Source organism: Carlito syrichta, unplaced genomic scaffold (assembly GCF_000164805.1).
Source record: "Carlito syrichta isolate Samal-C Ts95f unplaced genomic scaffold, Tarsius_syrichta-2.0.1 Scaffold301886, whole genome shotgun sequence".
In the NCBI taxonomy this organism is placed as follows: domain Eukaryota; kingdom Metazoa; phylum Chordata; class Mammalia; order Primates; family Tarsiidae; genus Carlito; species Carlito syrichta.
The window spans coordinates 111,868-117,867 of NW_007245982.1; positions in this window are offsets into that span (position 1 = coordinate 111,868).

The following is a 6,000-nucleotide window of genomic DNA, read 5'->3' on the forward strand; positions in this document are numbered from 1 at the left end:
CGAATAACTGGTACATAAAGAATCATCAAGAAGATGACTTCAGGAAACATCTGAATTTCCTGCAAGGACTGTTACAAAAAGAAATTTAGGTCAAGTTAACATTAGGCTTAGGTGCTCTCTTCTACCCAAGAGAACACAAGAATAAAAAGAAAGAGAGGGAGGAATTTTAAGGGCTCATGTGTTGCATCAATCCCAGATTCTTCTTAGTATTTCTTCCTCACCATCTAAGATAAATATCAACTTCAGAGTGAGGTGGAAGTTGTTTTGGATTGGGAGCCAAGAAAATTGGGTTCTAGTTCCAGATTTGGCCACAAAAAAGCTGTGTGACATTGACAAGTCATTTAACCTTCTTCAGTCTTGGTTTTCTCATCCTGAAAGTGAGGGATTAGATGACATCTCTGAAATCTCCTCCAACTCTATATTCTGATTCTGAATAAGAATTTGATATTCATTTAGTGCTGTGCCCCGCTAATCATCCCAAGCAGCAGTTTGTCATCTCTGGTTTAATCTCTCTTCTTCTCAGGACCATCATTCTACCATATTCATTTCCAAAGCCCAAACTTCTAGAATACAGACTCTCTGAACTGGGTCTATAATTCTCTTCTGATCAAAACTTTGTAGCAAAGTAGAGAAGGGATACATTTAGAGTATACTGAGGGCACTGAAATAGCTGGGATTGTTTCCTTGTGTATAATATGAAATCTAACTGTTGAACTACATTCTAATAACCTTTCATAGGAAGGAAAATAGCCAGATTGGGTATTATGCATGTAACAAATGAGGAAGTTGTGCACATAAAAGGAAACGTCAGTTTTCTCTCATCCTGGACCAAATGTCTCATTATAGTAAACGTGTGTCCTTGGAAACTCTTTGGTTGTGCTGATGGCAGTAAGCATGTGGTCCCAGGCAGGTTCAAAAGGCTAATCTGTGAGAGACAGGCAAGATAAATATATTTTGTTTGGGGAGGAATTTCTCCTGGGATAAGTTTTTCACAACTTGAATTATAGGATATGAAATCAAGCAAATAGATGAAGAGAAAACATGCCTCATTTTCAAAAAGTATTAGTCATGCCATATAAAGAAGACAAGCTACAAACAAAACAGTAATAAGCACTTTTTAGGAGTTTACAGAATTGAAGACAATTAAGAGTTATGAAGGCCAAAATTGTATGGGAAGGTTAAGTTCTCTGAGAAGAGGGTAAGCCATGTACTGGATGGATTGAGCATAGGTCCACCAGTCCCATGCTATCCTAGAGGCTCAGCTTGGAATCTGTCCAAAGGTATCTTTTCATTTATTACCTGAAAAACCTGAAGGAATCTGAGTTTCCAGGACACTGAAGAGCAGAGCTTATTCATAACTTCCCAGCATTAGTATCACTTTGTGTAGATAAGAATATATCACGTGCTTAGAGTAATCATTGAAGCTCTCTTTAAGTGGGAGAAAGACCGCAGGACATTCCCCATTTCCATGGTTATTTCAGGTACCTCCTTTGGGGTAGTGCTCCTGGATCTACTCCTGCAACTGCATTCTTCTCCACACAAGCCCTCTCTATGTAAAGCCAGACAAGGTAAAAATCTGCTTCTTGCAAGTGAAAAAAACACACGGAAGTACTAGCTTCGTGGCACGCAGCAGCAATCCTATGCTATCAGGAGCCTTTTTGGAACCCACTTCCCTAAGTCTTTGCTCATCACCAGAGAATGTAAACGGTTCATTCTGGTGACCTGTGACCAAGATCTCCCTAAGTATTTACTGGGGGGGGAGGTTAAAGGGAAGAAATCGTACAGGGGGAGAGAAGCACAGGAGAGCATCTCCAACTTCCTCCTCCTCACCCTACCGCTTCACCCCTTCCTTCTCACTGCTCTACTGAAGGGTGTATAAATCCTGCTCTTGGTTAGAATTCTTCTTATTAACAGTGTTATATACATATAAATATATATATATAAATATATTCCTTTTTTCAGCCTTGTAGACATGAACTGATATTCCCATGATGATACAGAAACATGGCCATTTTTTGTTTGGGTTTTTTGTTGTTCAAGGTTTTTAATTTTTGTTTATTGGGTGGATTTTTTTTCCTGGGTACTAGCTCTGTGAAGGAAAATTTAAAAAAGCAGTGTGTGTAAAAAAAATCAAAATTTAAAAAAAGCTTTTTTCTTTTCTTTTTAAATGTATTTAAATTCTGTTTCTCTCTTCTGTTACTTTACACGTATGAATGCTCTGCTCTTCTGTGATCTTAAAGCAAAATGAAATAAACGTGAAAAGGAGATGTGTCTTCATTGACCTGAGTCAGTGATCTTGTGGTTGACTGCACTGTTTCTTGAAGTTTTTCATGAATAAGAGAGCAAAGGAAGCCAATGATTATGAATATCATGTGAAGAAGGGGTGGGCAAGACAGTGAAGACTCACTTCAAGTTTTTCTAACAATGTCTCTTCCACCACAGAAAGGAATGTGGTATTTACAATAATTGTCTTCACTTAAGAAAAGAGATTCTCTGAAAGTGGTTTTTCTTTTTCTTCTTTTAGGGGACGTAAGAAATAAGCACAGATTACCACTGGAAAGCTATGGATAAAGCATTAAGAAGTTCCTGATTGCTAAACTTGAATGAGACCTTGGGATAGAATACCAAAAAGCATTAAAGAATATACTCGTCCTTTAAATCTCCATAGTAAGGGTTGTCTCTAAGGGTTAGTTTTAATGAGATCCTTCTACCTGATAGTGGTAGGAGAAACTAAGTTACCATCAAAAGCCACCTATTATTTCTACTTGTGAAAATGCAGAGGTTTTTTTATTCTTGCTGAGAGCTATCATCTTCAAAAAAATGTTCCCAGAATCTCTTTAGAATCCATGTAGCATTGAACAGGACAGGCAGAAGAAGTCAAGAGAAAATGAGAAATAAGCAAACCACAAGCCAAAGAGGGGAGGTTGGCTAACCATACATCAGAAGTGACTAGAAGGAATGAAGTTCTGCTCTTAGGAGTCAAATTGGTTCTGAAATATCTCCAAGAGAACAGATTCCACTTGAGTTGGCTTGAGGATGTAATGGGGGAATGAGCACTCATGCCGGGCTTCAATAATGGGAAAATGATTCCAAGCAAAATCTAAACTCCTGGCCCCCTCTAGTTCAGAGAAACAGCTTTATGGCCCAATCTCACACATTTGAATTGTATATATATAAACCCTGAAAATGACCTTCTGCAATGAGCTTACCAAAACCAAATTCAAGATTAAAGACACGTCCTCAAATAAGACTATCCTCACTTCAGATATCAACTGCAAGTTTGGGGTCTTCAGACCAACCTCATTTCTGACTAGCTGACTACAGATTCAGGGGTTCTCATGACTGCTTCAGGTTCAATATTTTGCTAGAATGATTCACAGAACTCAGGGAATTATACGTAGGATTTCAGTTTTACTATATAGCAAAGAATACAAATCAGAACCAGCCAAAGTAAGAAATATATAGGGCAATGTCTGGGTGAGTCCCAAATGTGGAAGTTTCCATTGTTCTCTTTCTGTGGAACCAGGACAATAAACAGAGTATTGCCAAATAGGGAAGCTCACCTGAGCTTTGATGCCCAGAGATTTTGTTTGTTTGTTTGTTTCATTACATAGACATGATTGATTGACTTATTGGTCAAACAGTTGAACTCAATCTCCAACATCCCTTCCCATGCCTAGAGTTCAGGCTATCACATGACTCAAAGCCCCAATTCTCTAATCACATGTCTGGTCTTTCTAGCATGTCCAGCCCCCTTTCTAGTCATCTCATTAGCATAAACTATCCAGGGCCCCTCAATGAGTCACCTCATTAGCACAAACTATCAAGTGTGGTCCAAGGGGTTCAACAAGAATAACAACAACAACAAAAAACAACCATCACTTGAAAAATGCCAAGGAACTAGAGGTTATCTTCCAGGACCCAGTGACAAAATTCAACCAGTCTTTTTTTTTTTTGAGTTGGAGTCTTACCCTGTCACCCAGACTGGAGTGCAGTGGCCGCTCCCAGCCACTGCAGCCTCAACTGCTGGGCTCCGGCGATCCTTCCCCCTCAGCCTTCCAAGTAGCCGGAACTACAGGTGCATGCTACCACGCCCCGCTAATTTTTGACTTATTGTAGAGATGAGGTCTCGCCAAGTTGCCCAGGCGAGTCTTGAACCCACGGGCTCTGACAATACACTCATCTCACCTCCCAAAGCACTGGGATTAGAGGCTGAACCACTGAGCCCGGCTCAACCAGTCTTTATTATATTTTTTACATTACCAATCTTGTGAAAAAACACCTGGAGTCTCTAAATTTTCTGAGATGGCCTGAGATTTTACTTCCTTTAAGCCACAGACAATTCACGATCAGAAAGTCAACACTACCTTGAGGCTTTGCTGTCATGAGTTCCTCAGAAGAAATTCTATCATATTTCCTTCCATCTTCTATTCCCTGTACATCTACCTATTTTTAAAATATAATTAAAACAGCATGTGAGAACTGGAGAAAAGGTAAGTCTATGATTCTATCCTCTTAAAGAAAGGCCATGTCTTCTTCATCTTACTTATTCTTTCTCGGTGCTGTGCTCATAGCACAGGCTTTGAAAACATTTGCCAATCAGAATTAAGTTGTGTGCATTCAACCAGCTACACCAACAACTGTACTTGAAATTCTTTTCTATCAATCACCGCAGCCTTGCCATAGCTGCTGAAGAATTCTGAACCCAAATCTATAAAACAAAAGGTGGTTTCCTCCTTCACAGGCTAAATAAATAAATAGTTACACGAACATGAGAGACTTTGTTGCCTATTAGCCCAAGACCGAAGTCTTAATGTTCGTGGTGTGAAGAGGAAAAGGACTTCTCTTCATTTTTCTTCTTCAGTTCTTCTCTGCTTCTCCCTAGACTAGCTACTGATTAATTGGGATAATCTCTTATCAGTCAAGGCTATGTCCTCCAAAAAGGACCTCAAACTGTTGAGGATCTATGATGAACCCTGGGAATTGTGTTTGAGAACATGCACTAGGAGACATCATTTATCTTAATCACCTCTTTTACAGAACCAACCATTCTCAATGAGAAGGCACTGTCTTCTCATTTGTCATGTGCTTTTATCTTATTTTACTTTATTGGTTTTTTTTTTTGTTTGTTTTTTTAGAGTTGAAGTCTCACTCAGTCGCCCAGACTGGAGTGCAGTGGCCGCTCCCAGCCACTGCAGCCTCGACCTGCTGGGCTCCGGCGATCCTTCTGCCTCAGCCTTCAAGTAGCTAGAGAACTACAGGCGTGTGCTACCACGTCCAGCTAATTTTTTTTTTTTTTTAATGTAGAGATGAGGTCTCACCAAATTGCCCAGGCGGGTCTCGAACCCACAGGCTCAGGTAATCCACTCAACTCAGCCTCCCAAAGTGCAGGATTATAGGCTGAGCCACCGAGCCCAGCTGTCATGTGCTTTTAAAATGTGACTTTGGTTTGTATATAAAGCAGTATACATTTTGGGAAGCCATGCTATCTTTACTTTGTGTCATTTTGCCTCCTGCTTATCCTGCCCCTTATTGGGCCTCCCAGATCAAATTGGAAATTTATTAATCTTATAGCAAAGGCTCCTATTCTCCCCACCCCCCACTCACCAAAAAAACCTCCGTCTCGGGTTCTGTCTGCCCAAAAAGAATATGTCTACTAGTGGAAACAAACACCATAGATGGACCCTGTTCAGAAACTCAGGAATGGGAAAAGATGCTGGTCAACCTAAGAGAAATGGTGCAGCTACAACTCCAAACAGCTCTGGTTTGAGAGTCATCAGACACTGACAGGCAATCATCACTGGGATAAGTGCTGCAGTACAATCTCAGCCACTACAACCACAAGCTCCCTCCAGTGACCTCTAATTTTAACTCTTTGACTCCAGATCCTGTAGTAGGGACATTTCTCTTTGTCTTTTTCTTTTCTGGCTCTTAGAACTGTATCACTGAGATTTTTCCTTATTCTTAGTATATAAACCCCCAGCCTCTATACTACCAATC